This window comes from Psammomys obesus, unplaced genomic scaffold (genome assembly GCF_907164565.1).
Source record: "Psammomys obesus unplaced genomic scaffold, mPsaObe1.curated_primary_1811, whole genome shotgun sequence".
NCBI lineage: Eukaryota > Metazoa > Chordata > Mammalia > Rodentia > Muridae > Psammomys > Psammomys obesus.
The window spans coordinates 7,422,011-7,437,733 of NW_026596240.1; the positions used below are offsets into that span (position 1 = coordinate 7,422,011).

The window sequence follows — 15,723 nt, forward strand, 5'->3', positions numbered from 1 at the left end:
ATAGATAGATAGATAGATAGATAGATAGATAGATAGATAGATAGATAGATAGATAGATAGATATTTTTAAATGCGTATGAATCAACTCTGAATTTAGCCTTGGGGGGACTGCCGAGCTGCTTCTTAACACGGCTGCAGCATGCCACGTTTGGCACCATTCCTCTACCACCTCACTGGCATCTGCTTCTGATGCATCTGCTTTGAAGGTGTCTAATGGCTGCATGCAAGTATTTCACTCAGCTTTTGATTTACACAGTTAATGGAGTTTACATCTCTTACTGTGCTTATTTTCAGCTGGTAGGTATGTCTTCTGTAGGAGACATGACAATCTATATTGCAATCCTCTTCTTATTTTTAATTTAGGTATTTATTATTATGACAATTCTTGATAACCCTCCACTTCTCTTTGTATGGTTTGCACATGTTTTGTTCAGTTTATAGCTGTCTTTCACTTTCTTGAAAGTGGCTTTGACGCACTAAATGTTTTAACCTGTTATGAAGTCAAACTTTTGTATATATTACCTTATACTTTACATATAGTTTGTGTGTTACAGCTAAGATTTCACTCATTCACTCAAGACCCGTAGAACTGATACCTATGCTTTCACTGAAGTGATTTAGATTTAGCTATTACATCATGAATAAGGTGTATTTTCATTTAATTTTGTAAGTTAGATGAAGTGAATGCTCCAAAATATCAACTTTTATTTTTTTTCTTTTCGTGTATATACATAATGTGTGCATGTACACACGGGCACTAATACACATATGGAGGTCACAGAACAATTTATCGAAGTTGGTTCTCTTCTTCCATGACATGAGTTTGGGGGGTCGAACTCCAATCATCAGAATTGCAAAAGTTTTTATCTGCTCAGTCATGTTGGGCAAACCCCTTTAAGGCTGTTCTCTTGCCCATTGAATTACCCCTGTCACCCATGCTGAAAGTCAATTGACTTCAAATACATGGGTTAATTTCTGAATGTGCACTTTTACTCTGAGGATCTCTATGTCTATTAATCACGACAGTTCTTCAGTAAGCTTGGAAACTGACATGTGTGCACCTTGCTATTTTGTTCATTTTTAAGATTTGATTTGGCTGTTTGTCTAACAAATGAATTTTAGGGAGAATTTAACAATTTCTAAAAAAAAATTAATAATAATTAGAAAGCAATAGCGTTGACTCTGTGCATCAATTTGTCTCTTTAATCGTGTTTTTTTCCTACCTGTGAATACTGATATATTTCCTTTTATTTAGTTTTTTATTAACTTCCTTCAATAATATTTTGCAATTTGAGATATGTAAAGACTTCTATAACTTTATATTAATAAATATTTTACTTTCTCAAGAAAACAATAAATTATGAGAAGTAGCCTTGTACTAATCTGGTAGACTTCTACCCAATAAAGCACTTAATAATGGCATATAATTATAAATTTGATATGAAGCATTTCAAACACATAATAAAAAGCAATAGTTATTTCATATGCTAACTTATTTACATTGAGAATAATTGACAATCTATGAAGAGCTAAAGTAAACTGTAACAGACCTCTATTTAAGAGGTCAGCTATTCATCATAGCAACAGCAACCAAAAAGCTATTTGTACAAAGCCATCCAGACTTCATGAAAGTTCCATCAGATAAATAGCTCTCTATCAAATTATTCAAACAATCTAAAACAGAAATTATCCACAAGCAGAAAAATTTATTCATAATTACGTTAGTATTATTTGAATTCATTCTTATTGCTATAACTATTTAAAGAAAATAGAACTATTAAAGTTAACAACATTTTTAAAAATAGTGATCCAGCATCCATAAAGATATTTTGTGGTTTCATGAACTGTGCCTTGACATTTGCCTCTGATTTTACATTCACATTCAGTATTTTACAAATAAAAATGCTTGCTTTTTAAACAACAACAACAAATCTAACTACCACTATGTGACTAATAAGGTCTTAACAGGGATGGCCTCACTAATAATAAATGCTGCCTTACCTAAGGTTCTATCATTGTAATTGAACACTGTGACCAAGAACAACTTGGTAAGGAAAGGGTTTATTTCATTTATTCACTTCCATATTCCACTTCATCATAAATGAATTTAGGGCAATAACTCAAACAAGGCAGGAACCTGAGGTAGGAACCAAGGCAGAGGCCATGGAGGAGTACTGCTTTTCTGGCTTGCTGCTCATGGCTAGATGAAGCTGCTTTCTTTTTGTATTGATTAATTTATTTAATTATTTTATATCCCAATTGCAGTGGCTTCTCACTCTTTTTTTCCCAGTCCTTCCCTCTCCCCAGACCCTTGTCCCTTCTCAGAAAAGGGGAGGCCTCCCATGGGTATTAACCACCCTTGGCGTATCAGTGTTGCAGTAAGACTAGGCTCATCTTCTTTTATTAAGGCTAGATGAGGGAGCCCAGTTAGAGGAAAGGGATCCAAGGGCAGGCAACTGAGTCAGAGACAGCCCCTGCTCCTGCTGTTAGGGGTTCTACATGAAAACCAAGCCACACATCAGTTACACATGTGCAGAGGAGCTAGGTTTTTCCAATGTAAGCTCTCTGTCAACATGCTTTCTTATAGAACCCAAGACCACCAGCTCAGGGATGACCCCACCCACCAAGGGCTGGGCCCTCTCACCTCAAGATGTAGGGCCCTCCCTACATCTTGTCTTACAGCCCAATCTTATAAAGGCATTTCCTCAATTCCTCCACTCAGATGACTTCAGCAAAACAAGCAAGCACAAATATGTACTGGAAATGTAGTTAAGTATTAGGGCCTCAGGGTTTGACCACTAACGAGGGAGGAAAGAAAGGGGGAGGAAGGAAATAATAAAACATTAGCAATATGTATGAATAAAATCTAAACCAGATGAATAATTACACTTTTAAGCAATGAGTCCATTTTCTCAATTTGCTTAGTCAGTAAAAGTTTTTTATTTAATGTGGTCATTTAGGGGCCAGAGAGCCTATTGCTCTTACAGAGGACCCACACTGGATTCCCAGCACTCATGTCAGATGCTTCACAAATGTCTGTGACTCCTGCTTCAAGGTTGAACATCCTCTTCTAGCCTTGACTCACATGCACACACCCATAATAATACTTACATATACACATTATCAAATAAATATTCCAAATATTTTATGTTAAGAAAATTACAAGAATATTACTAAAGTTAAACTTTCTTCCCAAGCTTGAAAAATATAGTCTTTAGGCAAAAATAAATAAGTAAATAAATAAAATAAAAAACAGTGATAGATGCAATGGAACAACTGTCATCCACAGCAGCTTGAGTGCACAAATGACTAAATGAGTCACCAGAGAGTCAAAGAATACAGTTGTTTATAATTTTTAAAAACACCTACTATATTTAACATTTTCAAGATGAAGCAGATCATTGTTCAGTCAACTGGCTAGCAATTTAGAAAGGTGCTTTCAGACTCCTGGGAGCTACATACAAAACATCCTCCATAAAATATTCACAGAGAATTGCCAATCAGTATTTACAAGAGAGCACATACAGTATGCCTCATACAAAAAGGAGCTCTTAAGGAGAAAGATATGTGTATTAGTGTTCTGAGGAACTGTGTTCCCAACAGTTATCTAAAATTATCTTTTAAAGATACTGTTTGGACCAAATATTTATCATATAAGGAGTACTTAATTTACACTAAATACATTTTAAGTCAATATTAGCAGAAACTATATAGAAAAGAGTGTTTATTTTCATCTGTAAATATGCATTTGATCCATAACCTATTATTTCATATTTTACTATTATTATAAGTATTATTATTTTTACTAGAGTCAAGCCCACAGCCTCTTGAACACTGGGCAGGGGCTCTCCACAACTGAATATTAAATCCACACTTAGTTTCTTACCATAATATACAAAATGGTCACACAAATTTTTAAGAAAAAAAATGTGAGAAAGACAAATTTTTGAAAGAGAAAAGTATTTCAGCAAGGTGACTCAGTACTGAACCATGTACAAAAACCAAGAAGCATGATCTCATTATCAGCACAAAGTCAGTAGAAACTGTGGAGGAATACTTTCATTTCCCCAGAGTAAAAACAGAGCAGCCTAGACACAAGATGGGACTAAACAGCACAAAATGACAAGGCTCACCTTCTGTGATGAAAGAGATTCATGATCCTAAAAGATACAGGAACAAAAACTGAAAACTGATGGGACCCTAACAGAGAGTTGTGATCAAAATTACCTTCAAGATACAATCAAAGTTAAAACACCAAGAATGCTGGTTTTGAAATTTAATAACTCTTGCACCATCATAGTCTGCTTTTTAAAGGAGTATAAAGGAACATATGAACTTTTAGAGAAAGAAAACTATTTGGATCTCACAACACTATGCTATAGAGATGACAGCACTCTATTTTGATTTCCAGGATGATAACAAAATTCTTTTTATCTAGAGAATATACATAAGTTGCACAAAGTGAAATCATATAAATGGCTAAACCTAAAAACACAAATACTGCCTCTACCAGAAACAGCCATAAGACCAATACACAGAAAATAATCAGACTGTCTGGAAACAACAAAAGAAAAATGTCATGTATAAGACATCTATCCCTCCCATGTTCTTATGGTAAAATTTATATGCACACAATTATCTTGCATTTGCAAGGAGGTGTGGAATTTGGCATCGTCATATACACAGGTGGAACAGAATTTATATACTGTTTTCAGAGAAACCTGGCACTAACAATCGAAGTAGAAAGTACACACACTTCCTGAACTAGCAGTTGTAGTTAGCAGCACTAAAACAAAACACGCTGGTCCATGTGGAAAGTAAAATTGTAGAAAGATGTTTCATACAGCCTTGCCTAAAACAGCAAAAGAAAACAACTGACTGTGGAACCACAAAGACTCAAGAACTCATGGAAGGCCCACACTTTACGGCAAATGATAACAGTGAAATATAATGATGGAGATAATTAGATACAGATATAATAATATTTTCCTCTTAAGACACTTATTTTTGTTGTGTGTGTGTGTGTGTGTGTATGTGTGTGTGTGTGTGTGTGTGTGTGTGTGTGTGTGTTGCTGAATGTATGCATGAAAACCACATGGATAAAATGTACTTGGAGGACAGAGAGGGTATCAGATCCCCTGGAACTAGGGTTATAGGTTTTTGTAAGCCACTTGATAAGAGTGCTGGGACTTGAACTCTTGACTTCTGGATGCACAATGTGACACATAGGTAAAGAGCATCAGTTCAGATAAGCAACCTTCTGTGCATGTTTCCTTGAATGTGTGTCTGTGTGTGTGTGTTTGTGTGCATGTGTTTAAAGATTTGCATACCTACTAATAAGCACATTCAACACAGATACTGGCTACCTATTAGACAGGTATTTCTGGAGTGGGTCCCTAAAGTCAACTTGTTGTCCATGACATAGAACATACTAGAAGGCAAAGCATGCCACACATTTTCTATCTGTATATATTCAAAACTATAAATATAATTTCCAATAAATATGTTATCTCAAACATATGTAGAAGAATTTTTAACATGCCAGAGACTGCTTAAATACATTTGGTTTCAAAATAAGATACTTGATGCAATCTAAGCAGTGTTTTAAAAAGATTTCACTGTGAGATGAACGGAATATACTCATGTTGAGGTGACTAAAAATTTATCAACTATTCATTGGGTTGTTACTTGAACTACAAATTTGTCTTGTTTTGCCTTTTCCATGAGGTTTTCTTTATTATTTTCTAGACAGTAGGTAGTGCTACTGTATTAGTATCAAAGATAAAACCTGTTCTTCTGAAAGAATGTATCTTTCAAAGAATGTTTTATTCTTAAGATACCTCCACGTACACAATGTGTCAACCTTCTCCATTCCTAACCTGTCTCCTCCCTAGCTCTCTCTTTTCAGCTGCTTTCTCAGTAGATATCAATCAGTGTCTTAGCCCTTTGTCTCTTGGATGTTGTTTTCCTATCTCTCCCACAGCTACTCACTGATCCCATCGCCCTGCATGAACAGCTCTGCCCCAGTCCCCAGCCCAAAGCTGGACTGAAGAAAAAGTTTGTAATGTCAAGTCACCTTTTCTTCTACACTCATTTCTATTATTGCAAAAGCGGAGTTTTCCTTCAGGGAGAGCCTAGGCTTCTGAGCCATGCCACTGCAGAGAGAGAAGAAAGTACCACACTCTACTCTGTAGAATTAAGCTGCTCAAGTGAACAATTTATTTCTGTGTGTGGACTGCCAAGTTGTAAGATCAAACACCATATCCTATTCTTGTATGGATTCTGAGTTGATGTTCTTCACACACACACACACTCACTGGTTTTCATAACTTATATTAAATTATTTGATGAATGACTGATTTATTTGAACTGAAACCTGTTCCATTTGTTCAAAGAAGGAGCAGGTTCAGAGACTTAATTCAACCAACGACTATTAGTGAAGGGACTGTAATAGAAAAATGTTAGGGAAAAATAAGCTACAGTTTCTATCCATGAAAAACACCTTGAAATACAGTTCAAGAATAATTACTGTTTTGGCTTCACCCTGAACAAGCAAAACATGTAAACCTTCTTGCCTGAGGCCCTGATTTCACAGATGGGCAAACTGCAATCAAGCTTGCTTGCCTGGATCCCAGACTATTGCCAACACTCACTTTCGCTTCCTACCCTTGCATTGTGGGTCCTGCTTGTTTCAAAAACTTGTCACTGTGGGCTTGCCTTCTTTCTACTATTCCCAAGTCTAAATTCCGTTCCTTTCCAGCTCAGGTTTGGGGCTAGGATTTGAATCTCTTCTTCCTGTTCCAGAGTACCCTCTGGTACCTGCTTTTGTCCACAAAATAATAAGCTATCTCCAAACACACAGGACATTTTGTTTCAGGCTCCTTCCAAAAAGCTGAGAAAGCCACAGCAGCCTGTACAAGCACTTTTAACAAACAACAAGGCTAGCTGGTCATTCACTTTCTTCTGCTCATCAGTCCTTCCATCGGTCTGCCCAGGGCTGAGCAGTCAGGAAAGAGAGCATGCTGCAGGAGTCTTCTGGCAGAAATCCCCTCATTTAGAGGCTACTGCTTACAGTCTGCTAGAAATGAGAGCAGCTGTCATAGCCCTGGCTGCACACGAGGTCAACACCCAGTGAGGCCAGAGCAGCAGGCCAGAAGGTAAGAGCTGAACACACTTCTACACCTAACACCCACTCAACTAATATGTGGCCACTTTCAGGAACCTTTCAAATGCATTTATTTCCCTCAGGGAACAGGTTATACACTACCGCCTTTCAAAGTGCATTAATGCGCTAATACACACACAACCACCATCAGCTTTGCTAACTTTTTCAAAGAAATAACCTTAGACACGGAATGGACAGAGTTTGGGGTTGTTTTAACTTAAAGATTCTGCGAGTAAATCTGTCACAAGTTTTTATATAAAAGCTTCTATACGCTTTTTATTTTTCTTAGTCATGTAATAAAAGCACATTCAAACTACATTTTCCAAAGTATTACATTGTCACCAGTCACTTGCAAGTACTATACATTCTCCTGTACACTTGATGTTGTCAATTTTCAAAATTTAGAAACTTCATGATTAATGTCATGCCATCACATGTTAAGGCATTGTTTTATTTTCAGTTATGTGTACATGTATGCACAGGAGCCCAGGGGTCTGTGTAGGGGCAGATTCCCTGGAGCTGGAGTTATAGGCATTTGGGTCCTCTGCAAGAGAAGCAAGTGTTTTTAATTATTGTGCCACTCCTTAGAGCCACTCTGATTTTTTAAATTACATTATTTGTGTGAGTAAAATAATTAAACACCTAACCTGTAGACATGGTTTAGTGGCTGAAGAACCCATTGCACACATCTGAGAAGGGGAGACTTTGTCCCCAGCACTCACATAACTGCTGTGCAGAAAGAGTGGGCAGTTGTAATCTCAGCAAACCAAAGTAAGCAACAGGGGGTTCACTTGTCAAGCTAGCTAGCAGGATTATCCCAAATTGGTGAGATTTAGGCTTAGCAGGAGCCTCTGCTTCAATTAAAAAGATCACACAGGACCGACGAACACACCTAATGTCAACTTCTGATCCCTACACATAGGTGTCGTGTATGTACAGGCGTGCAGACAGATACGCCCGCAGAGAATGCACAACAAACACACTCAAAAATTAAGTGACATTGTGAGCACACATATTCATTTGTAAGTCTTCTTATGTGAAATACATCTTCAGATACCTTATTAGCTCCTTCCATCAGATCTTTGTCTTCTTAGTGAGGAGCCAGCATTCTATCTGCCATTTTCATACAGTCCCTTGACACATACACAAGAGAAAGACATACACAGATCTAGGATAGGTTGTGTGTCTTGAAGAACTGAAATGCTGCCCTTTAATTTTGATAAATATTAACATAGCTTCAAATTTGACAATTAGTGTTTCTTTGGCATAAAAAAAATTTCCTAGTTCAAAAATACACACAAGCACACACACACACAATTCGCCTATATTTCCATTTTGGAAATGCACGTAGCCAAACTCGTAAACAAATCCCAGGTGAAGTGCTCAATAGGTTTAGATTTTGTGCTTCAACCTCCATCAGTTTCTAGAACAGTAAACTCTGAAGAACAGAGACAAAGGCCAAGCTGACCCATGAAGAAGGAATTGATTTTTATGTTGAGTGGAGAGACAGTACACATCCACATCTATTTAAGCAATTTGCTTAAATGAATCAGGTGTCTCAATTGTAACATAAAATACATCTCAAAAACAAGGAAATGTGTGTGTTCCTGCGCACGTGTGCCTCCACATGCAAATGTGCAAACTTGTATTTGTGAGAGTGTAATCAGACGTTTTCTGCTAAAATTTGTGTATGCACATTTTCCATACAGTGAAAGAAATTTATTTTAAAAGGTTTGTGAGTTCAATCCCTTGGATCTACTTGACAGAAGGAGAGAAAAGACTCCAGTAAATTGTCTTCTGATATCCACACAAATGCTGTGATTGAGATTACATTCACTTCTCATCTAGGTTTTAGTTTTCAAAGCTGTTTATTGAATTATATATGTATCCCCAAACATGCATGTATCTAAGCCAGGAAGATAAGGAAAATGTTTGCTATACAAGTATTCACACCTGCATTGAGCCCCGCCACCCAGGTAAAGCATGGAAGCCTGTATCTGTAGTCTCAGAACTCCGACTGAGAGATGGGGGTTTCAGAAAGAAAAATCACAACAGACAATCCAGTTTCATAGCTGTAAACCAGGACTGACAACCAAGGTTGTCTTTTGACCTTCATATGTAAGCCATGGTACACGACCATACTCACATGCACACACACACAAGCACACACACACACACACACACACACACACACACACACACACACACACAGGAGAATAAACATGCAAACATCTTGCACACATTTGCAGATACAGAAAAAATAATTTTAAATTCTATATATTTGTATTAAAAACAATTAAAACATAGGTTCTATTATTATGACTGCAAAAATGTAAGAAACCCCTAACTGAACAGAACTTATAAATTTCATAAACCAATAGACAAAATTAGTCCATTTTTTGTCATTTTTACTCAATCTTTCCATTTGTTATCCAGCTTTAGCTGGTAGGGAAAACAATTATGTTTCCCATATGAAAATTCCTATTGTCAATACATATGAAAATAATGATGTAAGAGCTGTGTTTATGGATCAAACCTTCAAATGAAAAGGAGAAATAACATCCCTTTCACAGTAAAAACCTGGAATTTTGTACAAAATGATACTATTACTAAGCAATAATTTCAAGGAAGTTTTAAAATTCATATTTGTTGTTGTGTTCAAACTCAAGTTAAAGGCAAAAATCATACCAGGAAACTGAAAATATCCAACTTGTTTTTCAAAATAGTCTGTTGCTTAAATGCAAAAAACAAGTAAGGATGACACAACTGAAATGTTTTATTTAGGCTGTGGAATCTTTCAAGCATCTGAACACAGAGAATGAATTCCAAGTAGAAAATAAAAACCTCACTTCTCTAAACAAGTCATCCATGCCATAGCCTATAGGACCCAGAGCACTGTGGAAGTGAGGGTCAGCAGGGTATAAAAGCTGGAAGAGAGGAAAGGCTGTTGCATGTCAGTCTTTAGACCACATACAGCCATTATCACCATTAACTCTCCTCTGTCATTGCCTGCACTGGACTGACCCAAGACCTGCATCGTCAACAGTCAGTCAAGAAAGACAGAGAGCCTGCCTACAATTTACCTGAGAGCCCAAGAGGTTCAGCGGATTCTTCTAGACCTATTGTCACATACACAGTTCTGGTTAATCTCAGTGTTCCACAAACAAAACAAACAGCATATTTGATAGATATTTGTGGGGAAAAAAGGAAGGAGAGGTGTGATTAAGAGGTAGGAGTGACAGTGTACTTTATACGTGTGAAAGATGGCAATGATGGAGATAAATATATTTAAACTTTCCAGTTTATATGTTATATTCATTTTTGGAAATATGCACTTGATTATGACTAATATAACTTATAACTTAAGCTAAGATCAATTTTGTGAATCATTAAAACTATAAAAACAAATACAAAGAGAACTTTTTACTGCTCAGGAGAAAGCAATGAAGTTGTGTGCACCCAATAAAAACTGATTACACATGAACACTAAAAGCACTGCTACTTTGAATGTTCTTGCAGAGAGAAAGAACTTTCTGGAAATGCATTCTCAGAAGAAGGAATTCAGTTTCTATCACTCCCATTGTCAGATGGGAAAGTTCCACAAGGTAGTTTACAAACCTCCACTAAAATTGAAGGCTGACCAACAGATGTCTGAACATCTGATCCTCCATCGTATGCATATATTTAACCTGATTAGGCCAAGTTCCAGACAGATCTTCCTGTTGTCACCACATGCAAAAAAGATGAGACATCTAAAAAGCATACTCTTTCTTGAAATTTGTAAAGATTTTGCATACCCATAACAGCGGAAATTAGTAATTAGGTAATGTCATAAATAAAATATAAAGCTCCAAGAAATATAATTACTTCAAGAAGTTATGTCTTTGTATATGTTAAATAAAATTTATCTTTGCAAAGATAATGTCCTGGAACACCCATGGATCAGGAAAAGCAAGAGGAGATATGATAACGACAGTATTAAACCACAGTTCTGCTAGGCCACAGAGAAGAATTTCGCAGCCAGCCCAGAAGATACCTGATAAAACAGGGCCAGATGAAAGGGGAGAAGGTCCTCCTCAATCCGTGGACTTGGAAAGGGGCAGGGAAAAGCTGAGGGAGGGAGGGTGAAATAGGGAGGGAATAAGGGAGCGGGATACAGCTGGGATACAGAGTTAATAAAATTTAACTAATAATAATAAACAATAAAAAATAAACCTTTATTGTCTAGCAGAAATCAAATGTTTCCTCAGCTCACAGTTTAAGGAAAAACCTTAAAAAGAATATTGTGGCACAAACTTTGGATTCTGTGTCTTGTGATAGGATGGACTACTAGATGTAGTAAGACATGGAAATGAAATTAAAATCAGATAGTCAGTAACTGAATATCCAGTGAGAAAGTGGATCCCAAAGTACAATCAATTAACTTATCTGTCTTTAATAGAACACACTATGTAAACATGTTCAACACCTTTGAAAGTATTCAACAGTTTAACTAATAGTCCAGAAAATGAATAATCTTGTTGTTGTTCTTCCTATCACACTGGCCTTTATCCTCCATCTCTGCTTTGACTCCAGCTGTGGTACCCACACTATTTGACATTCTTTGGGATCTCCACATAAGCCTGGGTGTTCCTACTAAATAAAACATTTTTCCCAGTCACAGAGACATCTGTCTACTTCATAACAACTGTCAAACTTCTTTTCCATTCTAGAAGTGCATAATTCTATATACTATGCTGAAATGCTTTAAAACCTATCCTTCTAATTAAAATAAGGCTAATAAAAAACATATCTTGCTCCAAGTTGTATACTAAACAGACTTAAACTCTAAGCAAACTCCAGGAATCATAATCTCATATCATTAATGAATCAAGTTTTTAAGTATCAGGTAAAGGACACAGTGTTCTTAAGCAAGAGAAGATGAACTCACATTGGAAGCTCCTAGCCTTTTGCAGCTGTGATACTGGACCTCACGCAAATACCTTTTATCTTCAACTAACCTACAAACTGAGGCCAAAGACGGTGTCTTTTTCTTCTTTCCACTTCCTTCTATACTGCTCAGCATTAACTTGCAAGTGTGTTAAAAGCGTGAAGGGTGGGAGGGACTGAAAATATATTCAGAATACCTCCTGTGGGGGTCAACAGCATGTTCTATGAGGTCTTCATTTGTGTCCTAAAGGCCTATGCAATTATACACAGATATTCTGGAAATAAAATTCTTAGGAAGTCAGCGCATGTATGCAAATGTGTTTGTTAGTTATGGTAACAAGCTGCTTTTTTGTTGTTTGTGTTTTCTTTTAAGGGTGCTGTGGAACAAGCCAGGAGCCAGGATCATGCTGGGCAAGCAAACTAACACTGAGTTATACCCCAGCTACATCAAATTGCATTTTTATGCATTAATTCCTTTTCTAGTTCATATTTTATTCATTTCACTCATCTACTCTCCTAAGATATTGTCATAAACAAAACATTTCAATTTCTATTTCTTTAATAACTTCACTATTCTTTCTCAGTATTGCTGAATATTTATAAACAAGAGTCAGATAAAATATGCCTTTCTTTTCATAGTGAGCACTGTATTCTTATCAGAGATACTCCCTCATCATTCTGAGCTGGAAAACTGCAACATAGAAAAAGCAGGCTGATGAGGGACTGCTCATCCCACACTCAAAACTCCACAAAGCAAGTGTAAAAGGTTGGCAGGCAGATGGCATTTGAAAGTAAGTTAGAACCAAACAAACTTACTATTCCCATGTATGATTTCCATGAGAGCCCTTCACTGGCTGGCTGAAACTTTGGACAAGGAAGGAAACAGAAACAGCATAAAAAACACCTGTGTGAAATTCACTGTCACCTAATATAACCATTCAACACACACGGTTGACCACAATTCTACCTGGAGACATTAGTAACTGATACTTCAACCAAGCTTCTGCCACATGGATGATAAACCTGCCAAGCCATGAAAGAGGCTGCATTCCTCCAGGGGAAGGTGAAAAGGGAGGCCTCTCTTGTTTCTAATACCATACACTTCCCAAACACTAATCCACATGACTGTCAGTATTAGCTGTTAGTCAGGTCTGCACTCTGTCACTCCAGAAGGCAATTCTCTTCATCTCAGCTCATACTTTACAGTCACATAAAATGCAAAAGTGCCGATAACACCATTGGGGTGTCATCAAAATTTCCGTAAGAGGAATAAATTCATGGCTTGCTCCATACTACACTTATTGACCGGCAACTTCAATGAATCCAGTTTTGGTTCCTCTTCACAAACTGCTTATACATAAAAATTTACCTGATTTAAAGTTAAGGTTGAGTAAAGTGTTATATTCAGAGGAATTCCAGTAGAACAAAATATAGGCATTTCATTTTTTAGTATGTTTTTATGCACACAGGTGGACCTCCTGAGATAATACACTGAACCAGCATTGCTGTTCCACTCTAAGTAAATCTTTTAGAATCAACATTTGCTAATAGGAAGCCTACCAGGCCATACTTGATACAGGCTGAAATGGGCTGAGGTGATGATAAAGACAACCATGTCAAATACAAGATTCCGTGCAAGTAAATGTTGAAAAATTGACTGAAATTTTAAAATTCTTAAGAATGATTTCCCCCAGAGGTAATTCAACTTTTCCATGAGTGTAAATCTAGGAATGGACACAACCACTCAGAACGTTTTTCTTCAAATATCAGGATTCTATAAGGTGGCTGAGAAGTACTGAGGGTGCCTGGGCCGAATCGAGTCACACAGTTAAAGCTATCAAAATGCTATGTTTACAAGATGGGAGCACACAGCTTCATTCTTCAGCAGCTGGCTAGCCATTCTCACTGTCCTGAAGTTAAGCAGGGACATACAAAGTCTATCTTCCTATTTCCTCAAACCAAGTTCCCCGGGTGTTTTGCATGCCGAGGAAAACACAATGTGTAACTCGTGGGCATTAAAGTTGAGAGAGTTTCTGTCTGGGAAGTAGTGACAGAGCCAAGGACACACAGGTTCAAATCCAAGCTGAATATTAGGCGGGTGGTTTGAAAATGTCAATCCAGAAAGGCCTAGGGGAAGGGATTCAGGCTTCCCTGGCTGCCAACCTTCCTCTCCCCTCCCCTCTTTCTCTCTTGTTCCCTTCCAGGCTTCTCTTTCCTTGCGGTTTCTCATGGAGACGACAATCAAAGCAGAGAAAGCTGGGTTTCAAATTAGTGTGATACACACTGGGAATGTGTAATCCCCAAGAGGTAAAAAAGAAAGGAAGAAACTGTTGAAGAGGGGAGTGGGGGACTGTTGGAAACATATCTAAGTGACAACCTCCCCACCCCCACCCTTTATAGCACATATCCATAGATTGTTCCTGGACTCTCTTCCTCCAGTTCCCAGTACTCTATCCAACTTGACCCTTAATCCTGACAATGTAAAGAACTGCAGAGCATCCTCTGCGAGAGCGTGCCTCTCTTGGTACATGAAACCAATTTTCCAGAAGCCCCTGAATCCCGACAGTTGTAAGCAGACAAGGATGCTCCCACCATCCCACCCACCAGGAAGTGGATGAGGTTAGAAAGGGGGAAAAGAGATGAAGAGAAGAGAGATAAAAAGCATGCAAAGATGAACTGGAGGATGAGTGGTTGGAAGGAAGACGGGGAAGAAAGAAGGGGTGGGAGAAGTAGGGCTGTGTGAGAGAAGAAAGGGATGAAAGAAAGGCTGGAAGGGAGAAAGGAGCGGAGAGGAGAGAGGGATGTTGGGAAGGATGAGGGCGGGAGGGCTGGGGAGCGGGAGGGAGGGGAGGACGGAGAGGATGGGAGGGAGACAGGGAGGGAGGGAGGCAGGCAAGGATGGAGGATGCTCTGCCCGGGACTCACCTCTGTGGGTCGGTGGGAGTTTCTCGCCTCCTCCTCTTCTTCCTCTGTCTGCAGCAGCTGGCGTGGAATGACAGAAGCGGCTGGAGAGACGGTGGTGGGGACTAGGGCAGCTGCTGCAGCTGCTTCTGGCCGAGGTGCGGTGCCGCCCGCTCCGCCCGGGTCTCCGCCTCACTCAGGGCTGCCAGCAAAGCCGCTCCCCCCTCCCCCCGCCCGCCCCGCGTCCTGCCCAAGCGAGCGGCACCGGCCCGGATCGCCGCTAGGGGAGGCGCCCAATGCGCACGCGCGGCCGCTCACTTGCTCGTTGGCGCGTGCCCGCGACTCGCCCGGGCTAGCAAAGGATGGGCACGCGGGCGCGCCACCCGGGAGCGCCCGAGGGGAGGGACTGGAGAAAGGCGCCACAGAGGGCGCAGGTGCCGTCTCCATGGCAATGGCGTTACTCTCTGGGCGGAGACCAGGCACTTGGTGCGGCCCGCGGGGAGTGGCTGGGCTCCTGAATGATCTGCATAGGTGATGCAGGCTTGGATGGGGTAGCACACTCAGAAAGACCGGACCACGTGGCAGGAGGAGACCAGGACCCCTGTGCAGCAGAGGTAGACCTGGAGCCCCGAATGCAGGAGAGCCTGGAAGAGGATAGGACTGTAGAGAAAACAGGGCTGTGGCCATTTAACAAGCCTCTGTGGACACGGTTCCGGGAAGGCATTGCA

The 15,723-nt window shown here is 39.2% G+C and overlaps 1 protein-coding gene across 2 annotated transcripts in view; it reads right to left on the reverse strand.

Annotated features, from left to right (window-relative positions):
* Ctnna2 (catenin alpha 2) overlaps positions 1-15,219 on the reverse strand; it is a 1,158,760-nt gene extending 1,143,541 nt beyond the window's left edge. For both annotated transcript variants that reach the window (XM_055596488.1, XM_055596487.1), the window contains exon 1: positions 15,020-15,219. The gene's annotated coding sequence lies outside the window, so the exon portion shown is untranslated. The remainder of the gene's footprint in view (positions 1-15,019) is intronic.
* Positions 15,220-15,723: the final 504 nt, after the last annotated feature.